This window comes from Mesoplodon mirus (assembly GCF_964341445.2).
Source record: "Mesoplodon mirus genome assembly, chromosome: 6".
NCBI classification, from domain to species: domain Eukaryota; kingdom Metazoa; phylum Chordata; class Mammalia; order Artiodactyla; family Ziphiidae; genus Mesoplodon; species Mesoplodon mirus.
This window is the reverse complement of record NC_138982.1, coordinates 93,361,732-93,383,668: the sequence shown is the minus strand read 5'-3', so window position 1 is coordinate 93,383,668 and position 21,937 is coordinate 93,361,732. Positions and strand designations below refer to the sequence as shown.

General features: G+C 37.9%; 1 long non-coding RNA gene across 1 annotated transcript in view; it reads right to left on the bottom strand.

The window, feature by feature from the left end:
- The window catches only part of LOC309806936, a 306,740-nt gene that overhangs the window by 128,633 nt on the left and 156,170 nt on the right, over positions 1–21,937 (bottom strand). Inside the window, exon 2 of the long non-coding RNA XR_014294462.1 lies at positions 8,939–9,018. This is a non-coding gene — a long non-coding RNA (uncharacterized lncRNA). The remainder of the gene's footprint in view (positions 1–8,938; positions 9,019–21,937) is intronic.

The following is a 21,937-nucleotide window of genomic DNA, read 5'->3' as shown; positions in this document are numbered from 1 at the left end:
ATCGCATGTGAAATTCAACAGGAGTCAGGAAAGCTGAAGAGATGAACCAGGAAGGGAACTCTTCCAAGAGAACAGAGTCTTGAGTGTTTCAAAACATACATAGAAGCAGAGCCAGAGATTTTCTGTGGGGAGACAAATACTGGGGACAGTTACTTAGAGGAGAGAGCTTTCACATTCTCCACAAAGGTTAGAGGGTGTGTGTGTGTGTGTGTGTGTGTGTGTGTGTGTGTGTGTGTGTGTGTGTGTGTGTGTGTGTGTGTGTGTGTGTGTGTGTGTGTGTGTGTGTGTGTGTGTGTGTGTGTGTGTGTGTGTGTGTGTGTGTGTGTGTGTCTCCTATGTATTTCAGAGCAAAAGTGAGCCGACAGCATAGAGCAATGGATGCATATAGATAACAAGCCACCAATGGGTACCACAAATGTGGGAAGCAGACCTCGTGGGTCAAAACAAGGACCTAAGAATACAGAGGAACAGGGCAGATGAGATGGAGCCTGCCTCTGAAATGCTCCTAACACTCATGACCTTACTTTTCAAAGTTCCAGTTAATGGAACAAGGTGAAAGCAATTCAAAATATAAGGAGCTGGGCAGCATGGATGAGGTAGCAGGTCACCCTGAGGTGCTGCTGGCTTAAATTCATTAGACGCTGTTTTCTTTCAAGTCAACTTCTTAGTATAACTCATGCTCAGAGTTCTTGCAAGAAGTGGTGTATAGAAACAAAAGAATGGCGAATGAGTCAGTATAATACAATTTTGCAATAAAATCCCAAACAAAGGACTTCCCTGGTGGTCCAGTGGTTAAGATTCCACGCTTCCACTTCAGGGGGCACGGGTTCGGTCCCTGGTCTGGGGACTAAGGATCCTGCATGCTGCATGGTGGTGGCCAAAAAAAAAAAAAAAAATCACAAGCAAAAAGCAATTCCTTAGAATTTTTAATATAGGACCTCTGTTGGCAGAGTTGATCAACCCAGAGACTACCTATGCATACAAAGAGATAAATATATAATGAAATTATGTTGGAAAGATATGTCTGAGCCAGTAATCTAATCATTCTTTAGATGCTACAAATTATGACTTCACAAGCATTGTATGTGCAATTGGTTCCCTAAAAAGAAAAGAGAGGCTTTGATGGTGATGGTCTGGTTGAGAAGGGAGAAGCTGAACATATCCTTATTTAAATATTACAATGTCATCTCTTCAATGAGGCTTTCCCAAACACTCCTATAGAAAACAGGTGCCCAGCACTCACTCTATCACAGAACTTGTATATGCGTTAATTAAATTTCTTAATTTTTTACTTGGTTATTTTCTTTTTCACCCAATGGAATGTAAGGTCCATGAGACAGAGGATAGTAACGATTTTGAAAGGCCACGCAGCATAAAGATTAAGAGCACAGATTTGAGAACTAAACACTAGAATTAGAGTCCTGGGCACACTGCTTAATGTCTCCATGTCTTGGTTTCCTCACCTGGAAAATACAGTTAATAACAGGACTAATACACTTTAAAATATATAATAACAAATATATATTTTATAGATATTAACCACTATATGTCTTAGCTTTTATTGTTTATGTTCACCACTTTCTTCACTGCCTAGAACAGCAAATGAATAGATAAATATTCAAACACACATGTACACATATACATTCTGCACATCCTAACTTTCTACTGAAATGTGGAATATTCATAATTAGGTGTTTACTTTTAAATAATTAAAACTGTTCAAAGTACCTGTATATGTCAAATATATACAAGTAACATGCAGTGTTACTGTGAAGCTCAGCACTGCATTTGGCACCACAGGACCCATGCTTCAGCCAAATTCAAGGCTTCCCAACCAGTGGTCCTCAGAGTTACTGCAAAGCATCTTCAAGTCCACAGTGCATGAAGAATAGTTGATTGACTACATAAATCTGTCTTGCATTTCTCTTTCAAATTTATGCATTGTAATTTAATAAAATATGAATGCATTTAAAAATACTACTGAGTTCAATGGAATTAGCATTGTTTTGTAGTTCCTCATTGTTTTGTAGTTCCTTCATTATCTTAAAGTTCTTTGGCAATTGATTCAAAACAATACAACTAGTGTCTTTGGGGATTCTGAAAAGTTTGACATTTAAATGGGAATTTTAAACGTGGAAAGGTTGAGAATCACAGGTCTAGGTCACGTTGCACCACCAAAATGTCATCTTGCCCTCCCCAAGCTCCCCGGCAAGCAGCAAAGGGCACTTGAGTCAAGGAATATACAGACTGGAAGTGTTCCTGTTCATCCTTCTCATCTAAACTGCTCTAGGCATCACTGCCTGAGTTTGTCTACATTTGTGAATTCTGTTTCAGCAGAAAGGTCAGGCCTTTGCTCAGAAATGCTTAAACGATTGTGGATGAAACATGCCTTCTTTTCTAATATAGTTAAGTTGAGACTGAGAGAAGGTAGTAGACCATAAAACTCACACTGTTACAATGTTTCAAACTTTCAGTGGTGTCTTTCTAAATATTTACCTCTATTGAGAGACTTCTCAAGCAGGTGATAAAATATTAGTATCTTCACCCATTAATCATCCATAATCACTACAGCCACATTTCAACATCCCTGCAACAAGTACAGATACCTGGACCCTGTGAGAGACACTGGAGGGAAATGATGAAGATGGGAAACATGATAAAGCAATTGTGGAACTCCTATATCAAGAGGAAGGCTTTGATGTCCCACTATATTATAGTTTTCTGGAAATTTCTACATAAAGAATACTACTATCAGGAAGACATAAGCTCTGTGTTACCCTCTTCCTGTCTATAAGCATAACAATAAAAGATAATGTAGCAGTCCTTCAGTTATCTGCACCATGACCAGTGGTGGAGATACAGCACAGGCAGAACCAATGCTGTGGGTCCATGAAATCTCATTTCATTTTTCTCCTTCTGAAAATGCAAGAAAACCACGTTTCCAAATTGCCCTTGCTATTAGGTCAGGGCTGTATGATTAGTCTGTCTAGCAGGATGTAAATGGAATTGATACGTGTAAATTCTAGTCAGAAGTTAAGGGTGGGTATATATCCTCTGCCCACTCTCTTCTGAAACCATTTAAGACCTGCTGCTAAATTTCACATGAATAAGAAACTGGGAATTCCCTGGTGGTCCAGTGGTCAGGACTCAGCACTTTCACTGCAGAGAGCCTGGGTTCAATCCCTATCCCTGGTCCGGGAACTAAGATCCCACAAGCCATGCCATGCGGCCAAAAAAACCCCAACAAATTCAGTATTACATCACTGTTACTGCATGTTCTAATTTGTTGCACTGCACATCCTTGCCTAACCTAATACACAGTGTGTTCTAAACAAGTTACTTTCCCAAGTAAACTGAAGATTAGCTATTAAACAGAAGTACATTGGCTTTGGAGTTTGATAAACTTGGTTTTAAATACCAAGTTTACATCTTATGATTGAAATCTTTAGAAAGTTAAATGACTTCTAAGTCCTAATATGCTTTTTCTATAAAATGCATAGAATATCACATGCTATGCAGTTTTACTATATAAAGTACTATACAAAGTACCTTAGGTAACTAAACAAGTGAATAAATTTGTGAGTGTATGTATGTGTTTACACTCCCTGGAGTACAAAAACAGCTCAGTGAATATTAATTTCATGCTTTGTATTATTTCTAAAAAATATAATTTGACTAGAAATGAATTAGATGCTTAGAATAAAAGTTTTAAGGATAAAAGGAACCTGAATCCATCCCTTTATTTTGCAGATGGGGCAAACTGAGATAGAGGTGAAGTAAATAGCATTGCCTATAGTGAAATGCTCTTCTTTCCATCATACTATCTGCTGTTGAATTAGATATAATTAGAAAGTATTAAGGAATGTCATAACCTACTTTCCTACATATTAGATACCATGGCATCAAAATCTGGAATTGAAAGTTATTCATCTGCAAGTTTTATAAAATATAAAATAACTCCTCAGTCTTGCCCAACCATGTGGAAATAAGAGACACAGATGTTTCAAGCAGTGTCAAGGATGGTGACGGTGAAGCAGCAGTCTTCCCTCTACCCAAAGCCAACCGGCTTCTGTATAAACTGACTGTACAACTGTGGTTTCATTCGTGAACACTTAAGTTAATTTGTACAGTAATGTAGCAGAGAGGTTCAGAGCATCAATGCCTACCAGATAGACTTTGGCCCGAATTCCAGTTTCACCACCCTCCAAGTCTAGGGCCCTAGGCAGTTTAACCACTTGTTACCTCTCCATTTCCTTCTCTGTAAAATCAGGATAAGAGTATTTGCTACAAATAATTTTTCTGAGTATTAAAAGAGTTAACGTTTGTAAAATCATTTAATACAATGTCTGACAAATAGTAAGCACTAATTATCAAAGCACACTAATGATAATTATCATGATGTGCAGAAATCCATTCCTCTCAGTACACTGTAATCCCACAATGGATATACCTGCATATAAATATTCATACCCACATACATATTATGAATGAAAACTTGTTACATCTGCTAAATCACTTATTTTTGTACCTCTATGGAAATGTTTGTAATTGAGTTACCACAGAGAATTCCACATTTGCAAAGCATGAATGGGATCTGATATTATATAACACAAATTAAAGATTAAAATTTGTAAAAACTGAATTTCAAAAGATATTTACAGTGTTAGTATAACCTCTTTTTTTATATAAATTTATTTTATTTATCTTTGGCTGCATTGAGTCTACGTTGCTGCGCGCAGGCCCTCTCTAGTGGCAAGCAGGGGCTACTTTTCGTTGCGTAGGCCTCTCCTTACAGTGGCCTCTCGTTGCGGACCACAGGCTCTAGGTGCACGGGCTTCAGTAGTTGTGGTGCGCAGGCTTAGTTTAGTTGCTCCGCAGCAGCACGTGGGATCTTCCTGGACCAGGGCTCAAACCCATATCCCCTGCTTTGGCAGGCAGATTCTTAACCACTGCGCCACCAGGGAAGTCCCAGTATAGACTCTTAAAGCAACTCATTAAATAGCAATTTTTTTCTCTGCCTTCTTATGTACAATATAAACAAATTTCACATTTTATCAATTATGTAGAATTATCATTATATTAATTATACATGCCATAGCTGCTCCTGATGTGGGGTATAGGGAGTAAGGATTATGGATTTAAAGACATTCTCAGACACTTTCTTTCTATATAAAGTAGATGATTAGCTTGCTTTTTGCTCATCTGCATTATTCTTTTTTTTTTTTTTCTTTTTTTTTTTTTTTTTTTGCGGTATGCGGGCCTCTCACTGTTGTGGCCTCTCCCGTTGCGGAGCACAGGCTCCGGATGCGCAGGCCCATCGGCCATGGCTCACGGGCCCAGCCGCTCCGCGGCATATGGGATCCTCCCAGACCGGGGCACGAACCCGTATCCCCTGCATCGGCAGGCGGACTCTCAACCACTGCGCCACCAGGGAGGCCCTGCATTATTCTTATGAAACTGAATATGTTGAGCTGTTTGTCCTTCAGGGCAACAGAACAATTAAAGAGTGAAGTAATCATCCCTGAACTGCTTTACTTGCCCGCCAGAAAAATTATCTTCTTTGCTTGTGCTTCCAGTATCTTTTGAGTTGTCAGCACCATTCAAAACATTTCTTAAGGTTCCACCATGCATGTCATTTCAGATTGCCTGTGTTGTTTCTCATACTGTCCTCTCCATGTCCGAACCAAATGAACAAATTTGACTGTATAATTTTGAATTAGGGTCTGCAATAACTGTAAGCCCTAAAACAGGTGTGAGTTCCAAGATGCTTTTGTGCCTACAGAGCTATTGCTTTCTCCACCCGAATGGAAAACTGTTTCAAGCCCTGATTTATATGCCAGTTTTCTGACTAGGATTGGATCTGGCTTCTCAGTTTCAACAATCGTAACAGGGTTCTAGAACAATCCTACTTTCCCTAGGAGTTGGACCCTCTGTCCCTCCTGCCAACAGCTGGCTGGAATCCTGCTTCAACCCAGATGGACTCCCACACTCCGGAAACCACACAATCCCTATTCACCTGTTTCCATGGCACTACTGCAGGGAAACTCAGGTTGAGGGGCCCCAACCACCTGATTTGAATCTCAGGATATCAATTCAAGTCCAGATGGAGAACAAATTTGCGGCATCAACTTGGATCCCAAATCGGATTCCTGCCACCATCCTCACAGGCAAACCCTCTGCTGAGGTTTCCCTAGTCCTGGCACTGCCCGTTCCTAACTTGTTTTTCTCTTGCTGCAGGCCAAACAACTGAGGATTCATCATGTCACATGACCCATCCTACAAAGTTTATTACAATAAATACCTTTGGCAGCCAAATGCTCTCTCTCTGGCATCTTTCATTAATACACTGTCAATGAAAAGTACCCTCAGATGTACCCAGTACTTTTCTAAGATACTTTGGGCTCATTACTAATGCCTCATCAACAAAATAAAAAGAGATTCTCTACAGCTATGATACTGAGTTAAAACAATGAAATTTGAATAGTTTATGCTGTATAAAGTCTGTTTGTGACTGTATTAGTTTGCTCCACCTACCATAATAAAATACCACACACTGGGTGGGTGGCTTAAGCAACAGAGATGTATTTTCTCACAGTTCTAGAGGCTGGAAGTTCAAAATCAAAGTGTTGGCAGGTTTGGTTTCTCCTGAGGCCTCTCTCCTTGGCTTGCAGATGGCTGCTCTCTTGCTGTATCCCAACATGTCCTTTTCTTTGAGCAAGTGCATCCCTGATGTCTCTCTCGTGTGTCCAAATTTCCTCTTATAAAGGATACCAGCCAGATTGGATTAAGGCTCACCCAATGGTCTTATTTTAAATTAGCTGCCTCAACAACAAGGACCTACTATGTAGCACAGGGAACTATATTCAATATCTTGTAATAACCTATAACACAAAAAAGATCTGAAAAAAGAATATATATATGTATATATATACATATATATGTGAATCACTTTGCGGTACACCTGAAACTAACACAACATTATAAATCAACTAAACTTCAATTTAAAAAATTTAAACTTAAAAAATTTAAATTTTTTTTAATTAATTAATTAATTAAATAAATAAATAAAATAAATAGCCTCATTAAAGGCCCTGTCTCTCAATACAGCCACATTCTGAGGTACTGGTGGTTAGGGCTTCAACATATGAATTTCAAAGGGAAGGAGGGACAATTTAGCCCATAACACACGAAATAATATCCTCTTCACAAGGTCTTAGTATACTGCTTTGAAGAATGTGTCACCCATAGTAGACCTCTTTTAGAGGTTATTAAGTGGCTGAAAAACTATTTCAAACTTTTAATCTTGACCTCACTAGGAACCTGTGAGATAATACTCACAGGCAAAATGGGTAAAATTTTACCATCAAATCTGACTTTCTGAAATGGGCTGGACAATAGTGAAAATAGTTACTGTACTTGATAAACCTCTAGTCTCTAAGTTGTCTTTAAATGATGCTTCAGAAAGAAATATCTTGGTCTATCCATGTACTAATATGTTTTGTTTATACTACAGTCAATTATATTCCTTTAAATGTTTTAATGAACATTTCAAATTGTCAGATGTTTTATGTCATGCTAGCCTGGAGTATGGACAAACAGAAGACGGCTCCTAGAAGCAGTGTGTTCACTAACAACTACCACTGGTATAAAATTTGACAAGATCTGAGAAAAAAAGACTCTTTTTTTTTTTTTTTTTTTACTGATAAAATGATCAGAAAATGGTCACTATTCAAAAACAAATTCTATGTAAAGACCCATTTTCATTCTGTGATTTTTAAGGATTGAGTTTTCTCCCCACTGGCTATGCCACTTGGAAATGCCAAAGTTTCCCATCCCTCAATTCAATCCTTCCAGTTAGGGCACTGGCTAATCTTGGATGTGGAAGAATTTTTAGAATCCACACAGTGGGGAGGCTCCTGTAAGGCAGCTGGCACTGCTCAGCTGTGTCTGTTACCACCGCCATGCAGGCTGCAAGGATACCTGCCTGGCACACAGCCCACTGGGGACCAAGAAGAAGGGGGGAGCCCTCGCTGCTGGTTCTTCTCTCCCACGCTGTTCCTGAACCTTGCTCCGTTATTAGTGCTGCTCCCAGCTCCTGGTCTCTCCTGTTCCCACTGCTCCTATCGTTTCAGCTCTCTGCTGGGCTCAGCTTCTCTTTTTCTTTCCATCCTCAGGCTGCAATGAACGTTTTCATAATAGAACTTTGCACCCTGGTGAGAGTCTATCTGTAGAACAGATTCCTTGAATTGGACTTGTGGGGAATGCTCGATACTTTTTTAATGCGTAAAGAAGAAGCAAAGGGGATGCACTAAGAAAACCCTTTGCTTTCCCATCACTGTTGAAAGAGCACAGGTTTCTATATTATTCTAAGTTTTGTTAAGAGCATTTGTGGCCATGGGAGGGGTAAGAAGCAGAGAAGAGTCCAGAGAGGAAGAAAAGAAGGAAAATAGAGAAAAGAAGGTGAGAGGGAACTGGAAGGTTTTCAGGCAAATGAGGGGAACAGTTGGTAGGGAGGAAAAGATTTAAACTATGCCCAAGCACAGTGACGTTCACTTCCAAAATTAAAATTGTCTGGTGGTTATGGCTGAAAACCCACAATTCTTTTTTTAATCTTATTTTCACCATCACAGTCTCCTCAGGCTGACATAATTACCTATTGAGGTTTCATCAGCATTTGGCAAAATTACAGCATCTCAATTTCAAAAATGTTTTATTTCCAGAAAGGAATCTAAAGCCTCTTATGTTTCAACACATGGCAGGTGGTTAGCTGTTAACAACTAACTTTTTACCTAAAGAGTGACATAATTAACCCAAGCATGTTACATTCCCATCATTGGATGTTATATCACTAATTTTTTTTTAGAAATCAGGCTTCATTTAATAATAAACTAGCATTTGAAATTATTATTAGCATCATGGCAAATCTACCCAAGGTTACCTTTCACGGAATAGCCGCCTGTTGTTCTCAGTAGGTTTTGCCCTGCAGCAGGTGACAGATGGTCCATGTGAGGATGAACACTGGAGAAAAGAAAAAGGAAAAATATCAAAGCAGATATACTGTGTCTTTTTTGAAAGTAATTTATCTTTAGATTTCATGTTCACATAAGGAGGCAAAAATTTATGGCTATCCTGTGATAAGTGTGGTAAAGTAGCAGGCTCCTGATCTCAATGATGATGGTGGGCAGGGAATGGCTCATTGTGGCTGCAGAGGAACAGGTGGTCCTTAGATTTTAGACTCAGAAGTTTAATTGTATCAGCTCAGCTGGGGAGATCAGGCCTTGGCAAAGAGAGAAAATGTAACCAAATTCTGAATAGGCTGCTTTATAAACCTGTTGCCAATTGGTTAACTTACAATGAGAAACATACTTTTGAATGAAAGAATAGTTTTCTCCAGAATGAGGCTTTAAAAAATATATATATATATTTACCAAAATACAACTATATGAGCTTGGACTCAGAGCAAAGGGGGTTAACATGATAGAAACAACAGCACCTGCTCACAGAGTACAGTGTCTGTCACAGCTACTCAACTCTAACTTTGTAGTGTGAAACAGCCATGGATAGGGCAGGTGAAGAAATGGGCAAGGCCATTTCCCACTATAACTTCATACACCAAACAGGCAGCAGGCAGGCTTTGGCTTTGGCTCGGGTCTGCACTACAAGTCATATGCATGATCATATATGAGAGATTTATCACAACTCCCTGAGGTGAGTGTTACGTATTTCATGGGTGAAGAAACTGAGGCTCAGAGAAATTAATTGACTTATTACCTGAAGTGACACACGTAATAATGCTAATGAACTTTTCAAACCAGGACTTTCTATTTCAAGTCAGATTCTGTTGCATCAAAGTTGGCTACTCTGGAGGTAATTCCACTGAGGCAACAGTAAAGTCATTAACTTTTCTTAATTCAAAATATTTGTATCGGTTGAAATTATCATTTTCCCAAGAGAAACACCAACATTTTAATCCTCAAACTCCATTATTTTTCTAAACTCTATGAAGATTTTAATATTTACTCACTGTGATTGAGCTGCACAAAGAAAATAGCTTCTTAAATTCTTTAAATCTGCATTTATTTTTTTCACAACCTCTAACCATGTGTAGGAAGATTTTTTTTTTTTCAACTGGCCACTTAAAATATTTCTGCCTCTTCTTGTTTCAACAATCCTTATTCAGTCTTTCCAAAGTTCAAGTTCCTATTAGGGCTTTTAAAAATTTGCCTCTTTCACAGAATTTAGTCTTTTAAGGTAAACGTCCAGTCTTTCAGATTTACCCCCTTAGTCCTCTCAAGTTTATATGAGTGTGTGAGGGGGTTTGACCTTGTCCTCATAGAAGGAGGTGAAGGACACATGAGAGGATGATGGAGAGATTCATTCCTCAGACCCATGAGGTATCACCTGGATCTCTATATTCTCTTATACAGAATATATGGAGTAGTCCCCTCCCCAGACTGGTGACTGCTGATGGGCAGGTGGCTGGACTAGGCTTTTGGGGTGACATGCTGGCACCACTGCTAGGACCCATAAGGACTTTTCACCCAGTCTCAAAGTCCTTACCTATGGTGGCCACTCTGTCTTGATCCCTGGTCTCTGCTACCTGGCAGCAATTTCAACATCTCTTCATCACTTCATTGGCGGAATTCTGGGATCCCAGAACGCCGTGCAGACCATCTATCTAGCTGCCTTACAGCAAGGATATGCATAACCACTCCATGCCAAGCTGGAAGTATCTGAGGGATAGAGGCTCAAAGGCTTCCATTCAGTCTTGCCAGGGAAGCATGACCAGCCTGAATGGACTCAGGCCCCGCATACCCATGTGAATATATCAAGTCAACTCTTTTTTTGTTTTTTTCAAATTTAGGCAGATAGTAAGAGCCCTTATTCCTCATCTACTCACCCTCCTCTCCTCTGCCTTCCTCTCCCCACAAACTACCAAGACAAGCAGCAGTTTTTCTCTCCCTCTCTCTCTCTGCCCCTGCTTGATAAGGACCACCTGAAAATGGAACTCTGCAGTCCAGTTTTATCAGCCTCACTCATGTTATGCTTCATGAAGAAATAAAAGAATGTAGAAAATCCTCTGTTTTACCAAAGCCAGGCTTTTAAGTCTATTGTCTTCTGTAAACTTCTATCTGTATAGTGTCAGAAGCTGAATATTAATTCACTCTCTTTGATTTCCTCTTCTGGCATTCTTAATCCCTACCTGAGATAGATGCACTTCTAAAATTGGCTAGGAAATTGAATGTGGATATCACACACACACACACATTTAAAAAATATAAATTCTATTACATACCATTACAGTATTTCACACTATACTGACATATTTTCATAATATTAAGTTTCCATATTCCTAAAACACTTTTCATTGTTCATACTTTAAGTTGTGTGCTTCCTGAAGACCCAAAGAAATAAATCTGTATTTATTTCCAAATGGAAAGTTGTACTTCAGAGAGAGTACAACATTTGAAAATTTATGGATTCTTTTAACAGCAATAATAGAGAACTGCACATTTTCACTTTTTCAGTAGACTGTATTTGTATCCTAGTCCTCATTCCACAGACTCTTGCAAATAAGAGAGACTTTTGCAGATAAGAGGAAGGGTGTGTCTAGAAACTATTATGTAAGATAGCCCAGGCAGGGCAGCATAATAAGAAGTTCATTTGCAGCCTTTATTAGAATTCCCACACCTTAGAACCTAAATTAGAATTCAAGCCACTGAATTAACACATGGCACTTCCATAAAACCTAAAACGCAAAATTTCAAGTCTCTGAGGGGCACGAGGTCTTAACTTCTTGTGGTAAGAACCTCTTAACTTTCTAGAGTCAAAACTAAAATAATTTCCTCCTCCTCATGGCATCACAACAACCATCTTCTCTGATCCACTCTATCATTTGACGATTTTATAGGTAGAAACTTTACTCTGTAACTTTTTCAAATCCCATTTCTGAAAGCATGTTAATTTAACCCACTAATGCTTTATTAAATGAATAAACCAAGTATAATCCCCATGTATAAATGAGGAATCACACACATGTTTTATGGTATATCCATGTGCTACAAAGAACTGGAATTAGAATAGTTTCCTAAGTTTTAGAAGAGCTCACTGCTATTATCACAAATCATTCATCTTCTTACATTGCTTCCACAATTTGTTGGTTCACCACATAAAGAACTATTATAAAGAGTTATTAAGTCTGCTCTTATCTTTCTCTTTCCAAGCCCAATTTCAGTGCTAATGTAGGGGACAGAACTATTACCTTATATGCTAAAAATTTTATAATTTTATTGTGAAGTTTTCTTTGGGAGTCATGTGACTGTGTTATATTCAAATCTGTGATATGAGGTGTGGTAATGAGGGGTTTGCTCTTGTTATATTTCTAATTAAAGTTTTCCCTATAGCTCCTTTTTTCTGACTCTGTGATCATTTTTGTGATATCTGAGCCTTTCCAACATTCCTATTAATTAGATAAACTCGACAGTCTAATAATGTTTTGAATATTGCTTCATATCTTGCCCAAATATGCTGACTAATCCCTGATTTTATTTTTCCTTTATTACTCTTTTCCTGCTTGCTTTTGGTATGCTTTTGTTGGACTGTCCATTAATTTCTACACCAAACTTTATCATAAACTCACATCTCACATCATATGTTTACTCCTGAATTTACATATTTCACTGTATATTGAAAATATAACCAACTATTTTTAAATTCTGGAAACAAAAGATACGACATCAACATTACACTTAAGCTATCAATGATTAAGTTATTTTTGGCTTAATTCAAATTATGGTATTTGGAGAATTCATGTTGCAACACAAAATTTTTGAATCTGTGTATGTAGAATGACATATCAAATACACTGTTTTTAAGACAGTTAAGTGTCTCCTGGTCATGAAATACAAGAAATACACGGTTAGCAAGTGTTACTTGCTATTGACGAGCTAAACTGCCTTATTAAAGTGCCAAGAAGAACAGTAATTTCTTGGGAGCAAATACAGTTGCGCAGAAAGAAATTCCACTTTCTGAGGAATCCTAAACACTTTTAGACCCTGCTGTTCTTAACAAGATACTGAAACACCTGACCCATCTCTCACTCTATTCCATAGTCCTTTTCAGGAACTAGGACTTATGAGGTGAGATAGCACCTGCCTTTTTCCCACCTTCTTTTTTAGAGTTCTTTTGCATTTCCCACAGTAGTGAATCCTTTCTGCCTTGTTAATCACCTCAGACTACTCAAGCAGACAAAGCTCTCATCTTCTTAGTGAACAATGGGGAAGCATTAACTGGAATTACATGAATATTTGTGTTCATTTCTTCTATGAAAGCAAAAATAGAGGCAGTCTTTTCCACCACTAAACTGCCAATGCCTAGCACAGTGTCTGGCTGTGTGACATATACACACATGTTTGTTACATGTTTCACATAGTGATACTATTCACATGCAGAAGAGACTCCTCGAATTTTCAAAAGATTAATTCTTTTGCTTCATATGTACATGTATATGCTCTGTGTTCCTCTTTTAATAAAACCAGATGTTTTTATTCTTAACATTCTCAACATTCTCATTTGTAAAATCTCTCCTACCTTTCTTTCCCTTGATGATATGATTTTTATAAGCAGAAAGGAAAGCCTTTCTGCTTTTTCACATCTGCTTGCTGATTCAGACCCATGCCGGTTTCCATTTTCTCATCAACAAAATGGTGAGCGAACAAGAAACAACCTCTTCCTCACAGTATGGTTATGAGGATTAAATGCATCAATACATACAAAGCGTTGCCCCAGAGTATATTTATTCAAAATGCCTATAGGGCATTCCCAATGCTCAATAAACATCAGCTGCCTTTTTTCTCCTTCTTGTTTTATTCTAGCTACAAAAGGAAATGCCATCTTTTCTACAACTATCTCACTAAGGTAAAATGAGATTCTCTATTTAAACAAAGCCCTTCGTTACCTAAGAAAGTAACCAAAGTCGCCCGGTTGTGCTAAACACAAACAGCGGTTGTGTAGGTGATGGAGAGCTGAAGTCAGTTCAATAAATCATGAAAGAATACGAAGTTTAACAAAGAAGAGTTTAATTGGAAACTGTAGTATCTCCATCTGCTCTAGCATCTTTTATTGAGTCCCAATTATTATTGCCTGAGGCAGATAAGCTTCAGACTAATATGAATGAAGTGAGATGTGACATTAATTGTTACATTTGAACTCTTACCAGATTAGAAATTGTGCAGCTACACACATGGCACATAACAACTTCCAGGTCCTCTTTTTCTTTCCTTTTCTTTTTTTTTTTTTTTTTCTATTTTCAAGAGATTACTCCATCTAGGGTGTTGCTGTGCTATTAAAAAGTAAATCTTGCATAGGATAAAGTGTTCCCTGAGACTTTGTTTCATGTGAGAGAAAGGGATACGGCTCTACCAGACCAGTAATAGCCAGATGCAGTTCGTCTTTACCTTCTCAAATGCACATTACAGACAGATTACTGTCTTTTGCCATGAAAAGAAAAAAACCAAAAAAAAAACCCAAAAAAACCTGTCTTTGGAAGAACTGATCTCCAGGAACAAAAGTAAATTCAGACAAAAGGGAAAATTAACCAACATTTAGAAAGCATGAGGTCAGCCACAAAACTCTATTGGTAGGAATTATTATTCATATTTAATAGATAAATATGCTCATGGAGGTTGAGTGGAAGTCACACAGCTAGCAAATGGATGAGCAAAGATTTATATTCAGCTGGGTTGGATTATTTTCCCCTTCAAACATGGTTCATTCTACTGCTGCTCCCTGTTTTATGAGCAACAAAATCAGAGGACTGTGGTTAGGATCAAATTGATACTGTAGATGAAATGTGCTTTGAGGGCTGAAGGATGGAGGTGTCTAGTAGGCATATGGACATACCCTGATCCAGTTTCTCCATCAGTAAAATGTAATGTTGTAAAAATAAAATTGGAGGAAGATTTAAGGATGCTTTAGAAAGTTAAAATACTATAGTGTATCTTTATTCTGTTCATGCTTGTTTATAATAAAGAAGCAGAAAGCCACATGCCTAGAGACCATCCTTCCTTCCCTCTTACCTTTCCTCCTCACTGCTCTCCCCCATTTCCTCCTATCACAAATTCTCATGTACATATACTTAAAGACAGTGAAGTCCTTAAAAGAAATTTCCAAGAAAATAAAAAGAGAAGGTGAAGAGAAGGACATTTAAAGTCTTCAAGGAGGAACAAACCTGTGTTTCATACCTTGGGGCAGTGTTCTCAGAACTCTTTCAGAATTACAATAATATCATTACTTATTTGATTTACAAGCTCCTTAAGCACAGAGGTGGTATCTTAAGGTTCTTTGTATTCCAGTATCTAGCACAGTAAAGAAAACTTAATAAATATTTATTCTTGAGAGGGAATACACGCATGTGTATGTGCATACACACACACACACAGACTCATGCATTGATAGCGAATTCCTTGTCTATAAGAATTTTTTTGTACCCATCTTGAGATAACTGAGGCAACTATGGTAAGTTTCAAAAAGCATGTTAGAAGCCCTAAAAAAGAAAAAAAAAAAAGCACGTTAGAAGCCCTAAAAAAGAAAAAAAAAAAAAGCACGTTAGAAGCCCTAGATTTTGTAGGAGGAAACCAGAATTATAAATTCTAATGAAGAGACCAACAGGTAGGGAGAAACCAGAAAATTATGGTGGCAGTAAAGGCAAGGACACAGAGAGATCAGCTCGGTGCTTTGTGACCACCTAGAGGGGTGGGATAAGGAGGATGGGATAAGGAGGGTGGGAGGGAGGGAGACACAAGAGGGAAGAGATATGGGAACATATGTACATGTATAACTGATTCACTTTGTTATAAAGCAGAAACTAACACACCATTGTAAAGCAATTATACTCCAATAAAGATGTTAAAAAATTAATTAATTAATTAATTTAAAAAATAAAGGCAAGGAAATATTTTTATTTCAGGAAGAAAATAGTGTCAAACTCTAAAGTGAGCTCAAATAAAATATATAAGGAAAAGTGTCCAATATATTAAGCAACAAGGAAGCCACCGGTAACGTTCTCAAAAGCAGTAAATTGATTCAGTCTTTGCTCATATAGCTACAGTGTTACTTACTGAAATAATGTCTAAAATGTCTAAATCATCTCACATCTGATTTAGGAAGAAAACCAAGATGCCATAATGAATGCATTCACCCATTCAACAAACATAAACCAAGCACTCACTAGCTCTGTGCTGGGCACTAGGGATAAAATATAGATAAATATCATGGACTTTCAGGGCACCATTCATTTAATTTATTTTCTTTTCAAACTTCTATTTGCATCAAAATAAGTTTGAGGAGCCTTTGGAAAACATATATTCCTTTGGGTTTTCCCCATGAAGTGAGTGAATCTGAATCATCTATTATAAGACCAAGGTATCTATATTTTTATAGGCTTCAAAAAATTCTAACGCACATCAGTGTTTTAAACCACTAATACATCATCCCTCTAATAGTCATAATGTAAAGATAAGCTTACAGTTTCTGTTCGTATTTCAACAAGATGGAGAAATAAGAAGGCCTAAAAAGTCTCAAGCTCAAACATCAGATAGAATATAATACATGGCTGACCTTTCAAGAAAGAGAAAAAGACTTCTGCTTCTGGATAAAATGTATGGGATGAAAAAGACCTTGATCCTAGTGGAACAACCAGGAAAAACCTAACAAAATAAAAGTCGTATTTTCAATGTGACAATGGAGTCTTGATAAACTGACAGCCTCCATACCTGGAGGTGGGTATACGGTCTAGGTACAGCTGACTAAGGAGAGAGATGCTAAAGATGAAACAATTATGTGGGAACGGGAGAGGTCAGACAGGCCCTGAATGATAGTGTAGACTGAACTGGAGTATAGAAAAGTCCCAAGTACAAGAGCAAATTGCTGAGCCTGACAATTCTCTCCACCAACTCTATCCTCAAAATTCTGCAAAGAGAGCTTCAGTGGAGGAAGGACTAGAAACATAATCCATGCATTCTCATGGTGACTGGACTGCTGCATCCTACAGGTATAGAATCCAAAGACTAACCAACATATTTGAAGCTGCAGCCAACCGACTCCCAGCTCACATATTTATGAGATTTAAAAGGAATGAACTCAATCTAATAAAAGCTGTGACTTAGCCTCAGCTCAACACAAGAAAGGAATTCAGCTCTCTAAACTAGATAACAAACAATATGACACTTCAATCTCTACTTTTTATGTACAATATCTGGAATAAAATTCTTAAAAAATACAAGCAGGAAATTCAGTCTAAGTAACAAAGAATGGATGGTATAAACAGAAAATAAATAATATGATGATAGACTTATACCAAAATCATACTGATATCTACGTTAAATGTAAATAGACAAAATATTCCAAGTATTAGTCACACATTGTCACACTGGATTAAAAAGTCAAGAACCAACTGAATGATGTTTGCAAGAGACATACTTTAAATTTAAAGATACAAATAGATTAAAAGGTAGAGAAAAGATAAAATAATCATAAGAAAACGGAAGTAGCCATATGAATATACAAAGTAGACTTTAAAACAAGAAGTGCTGCCAGAGAAAAATAGCTCATTTTGTAGTGATAAAGGTCAATTTATTGAGAAAAAAAAAGTCTAATGATATATACACCTAATAACACAACTTCAAAATATATGAAGCTATCAGTTGAGAGCACAGGGACATAATCTTGCCAGTGGACAGAGCAAGGGTTCCAATGAACTATAAGTTAGAGCTGCTGCTAGGCACTTTGGAATTGTTGTGTCCAGGGACCAGCAGTCAAGGAGTTACTACCATATTGTCCAGGGTAACTAACCATGATAGACAGGAGGAGTAGAGATGGTTTTGCACAATGGGGAAAGGGAAGAATATATGTGGAACCCAGGTGATCCACTTGGATGGCAACTGGCACTCTTTTGTCCACTGTAGCAAATAATGAACATAAGCAGCAACCCTGGCCTGGAAATAATTACCAGAGTTTCAGAGCCCTCTGAAAGGAAGATTTGGGTCACAACACAAAGTAAGCTACTAAGATCCAACATGGCATTAGCAGAGGGTGAGGGGAATTTGGAATGGAGAGTGGAAATGGTAAAAGGTGAGAATAGTTTTAGCTCCAATATCAACTGCAACTATTAAAGCTGTAGCTTATCTCACTAATCTGCTAAGTTTCCTCTCAGAAAGATAAGCCCGGGGCTTCCCTGGTGGCACAGTGGTTGCGAGTCCGCCTGCCGATGCAGGGTACACGGGTTCGTGCCCCGGTCCAGGAAGATCCCACATGTCACGGAGCGGCTGGGCCCGTGAGCCATGGCCGCCGAGCCTGCGCGTCCGGAGCCTGTGCTCCGCAATGGGAGAGGCCACAACAGTGAGAGGCCCGCATACCCCCCACACACACACACAAAATATATATATATATATAGTTTTTCTTATTTCTTTATTTTTTCACTTTTTATTCTAATATGTATGTATGTGCATGTGTGTGTACACCTTTTGCTTAAATAATTAAATCTTGCTTTATATATCAGTTTGTTCTTGTCTTTCTTGTGGACGTTCTCCAAAGTCTTTATAAAAATCTACCAACACTTGAATTTTTGATTTATATTTCATCATAAAGACATACTATGATTTATCTACCCAGTCTGCATTGTTGAACATTTAATAGTTTTGATTTTTTACTAAGATAAACAATGATGTGAGATCCTACAGCATAAATCTTTGTACTTACTTTTATTATTACTTCTTTAAAAGAGAGTCTCAGGAATGGAATTAGTGAAGGTGAACAATTTTTAAAGCTCTTCATTCCAGATTTGTTGTATTAAGGTTCTATTATTTATATAGATCTTTATTTCTTTTTTTTTTTTTTTTTTTTTTTGCGGTACACGGGCCTCTCACTGCTGTGGCCTCTCCCGTTGCGGAGCACAGGCTCTGGACGCGCAGGCTCAGTGGCCACAGCTCACGGGCCCAGCCACTCCGCGGCATGTGGGATCCTCCCAGACTGGGGCACGAACCCGTGTCCCCTGCATCGGCAGGCAGACTCAACCACTGCGCCATCAGGGAAGCCCAGATCTTTATTTCTTTATGGAGGGTCATACTACCTTAGAAACTCTATACTCTTTTATAGATCATTATGAAATATGTGGTCTAAGGATAGAACACTTTAATCTTCATAGAGTAGAATGGGAATCCAGGAAAGTGAGAGACCTGAAGTGGCTTCCCTTCATTACAATTTACTTGCTCTGTGGCCTACAGCAATTCACTGAACTATTTTGTTGAAAAACCGCCTCAAGCTTCTACAGAGTAAGAAAGAATGAGAAAGTTATACCCACATTCTCTTGAAGATTAGACTGTGCTATGAAATCCAAGCAGACAAATGAGATAAAAAATGAAGAGCTGAATTTAACACAGAAGAGCAAACAAGTGACTATATTGCTTTAAGGATGAAACTGCAAAGAATTACATTTAATACATCTGCTGAAGTTTCCAGAAATTGCACCACCTTGTTGCCTTTCATAGGCAGGCATTTTCCTTTCTGTTTAAAACACACAGTTTTTCAGTTAACAAAGCAAATTCATTTTAGAAAGTTAATGCCATAATTTTTTTTTTACCGAATTTTTATTTAAGACTACAGGTTATTTCCTTTTTCCTATTTCTTTCTCAAATGCTCATTTAAGGTTAATAGATGAAATGATTTAATTGTTTTTAAAGCATCAACAATAGAAAGTCTCCTGAAGTGACGCTAATTTGGTGTAGGCAGAGAGGAGCCTATTTGAAATGGAACATCTGTTGTAGTTTTAAATTTTGTAAAATCTTTTGGTAATTTACACAAATCATTCATTCTAAAAATATTTCTGAACACTTTATATGTGCCCAGCACTGTGTTAGACAGTAAACATTCAGAAAACAGTAAGACAGATGATCTCTTTCCAAAGGGTTCATAGCACAGTGAGAGAGATAAACATGTATACAGATATTTACAGTGTCATGGATACTAGACTTGAGGAAACATTTAGGCTACTAGATTTGAGGAAATATTTAGGCTACTAGAGTTGAGGAAACATTTAGGCTGGAGTAAATAATAACAAATTGAGCCTATGGTCAGGTATGGAAAAACTTCTCAGAGGAAGTAACTTTTGAACAGACAAAAAAAGAATAAGCCTTCACAGCAGTGAAAAGAATGGTTTGAAACACATTAAAAGCATGCAGGGTAGCACGTTTCATTAAAAGAACACAGAATTATAGAACATGACTATATATACTATGAATGATCAGAAAAGTCTCAGATTATGTAAGATTTCTCTATTAAAATACAGTCTGTCACTGTTTACCTTCAGGTATCACTTCTCCCGCTGTAACCCTAAGAGGTTACTAGAAATTGTTTTATTTAGTGCTTTTGTACAGACATTTTGCATAACTCTCTTTAAACTAAAACTGATTTTTAAGTGAAATTGTAACAAAAACATGAAAAAAAACAATCATTCAATGATTGTACTAGAACTAGATGGGCAGTGAACCTCAGGATTTGAGATGTTTGCCACAAGGGATAAGTAACTGAGAAGAACTTCAAGAAGCTGATGGTACATAAAAGAGACAGTTTCCCCATAGGCCAGACCCACTGCTAGGAGCAGCATTTCCAGGAGAGCTGAGCAAAGTACGTAAGAGCCTGGAATCCTTCCCGGGTCTCAAGAAGTTTCTGATCAGGACTTTGATCTCTTTGGAGTGAGGCAAAACTATCTCAGAAAAATTAAGAGCTGAACATTAAAATCTCAACCTAGCCAAACAGCATTCTTTATTTAATGACTAACAGCCTGCTAAATTTAAAAAAAATTAAAATGTTATGAACAATTAACATCTCTCATACTCATGTGGTGTTTCTGTACAAATGCCTATTAAATATTCAGGTCGATAATGGCTGGCAGCGCTCCAGGACTCTGCAAAACACACAGCACATCGGCAGCCACCATTTGCCTGCATCAGCAGAGGCTGCAATTCAGAGACTATTAAGTTCTTCTCCTCCTCTCTGTGTGCTTCTATTTGTTTCTTTTTTTCCTCCTCCTCATTGAAAATCAAATTCAGTGATTTAATATTTACCCTTTTTCAAAGCTACATATAAAAAGAGATAAGTTAAACTGCTTTGGGAATTCTGGTACTATACACTCTCCACCCTAATATTTTCTAGAAGGATGCATTAGGCAAGAAAAGGAGAACTTTATTATCTAGAGAGATGGGAAGCCTAGCCTACCAGATGTGGAATTACAGAAAGCACAGTGGAAGGTCAGAAGGAAGGAGCATCTTCCAGTAGTAATCCGTTCCTACTTTCCTAGAGCAGTTTTCCTCCCAGATGTCAGTAGCAAATTATCTAGAATTCCCAGATTGTGAAAAAGATCTGATACTTAATAGGAATTTCTCTTGTCCTATATTGCATGCTTTAGTACATTTATTCCTCATAACAACCTTGAAAGCAGGAAATACAGCACCCATTTTACAGATGAGGAAACTGCGTATCAAGGAAAGTAGGTAAAATACGTTGCTGGTAATTGATACATTCAATCTCTGTAAAACACTAGAGCACATAATATTTTCTTCACTGGGTTTCTCCAATCTTCAGCAGCAACCCGCACCCTTATTTTTTCCTCATAGACTTATATCCAGATGAAATTCACTACATGTAGATTATTGATATCTGCTCCATAAAGATCCAGTTTGTAATTCTCTTACTCCCTTCACTTCATCCAAGTCATAACAAATCTATCCCATAAAGTCACTGGCAGCGCCCATTAACAATTCCCAGGAAATAAAAACAGAATCTGGGTAATAAAATAAAGTCTAAGCTTTTTTTTTTTTCCCCCTTTATGCTTAGTCTAGTTTCACTTGCTCACAGGATGCTGCGGGCAGAGGCCTCGAACCCA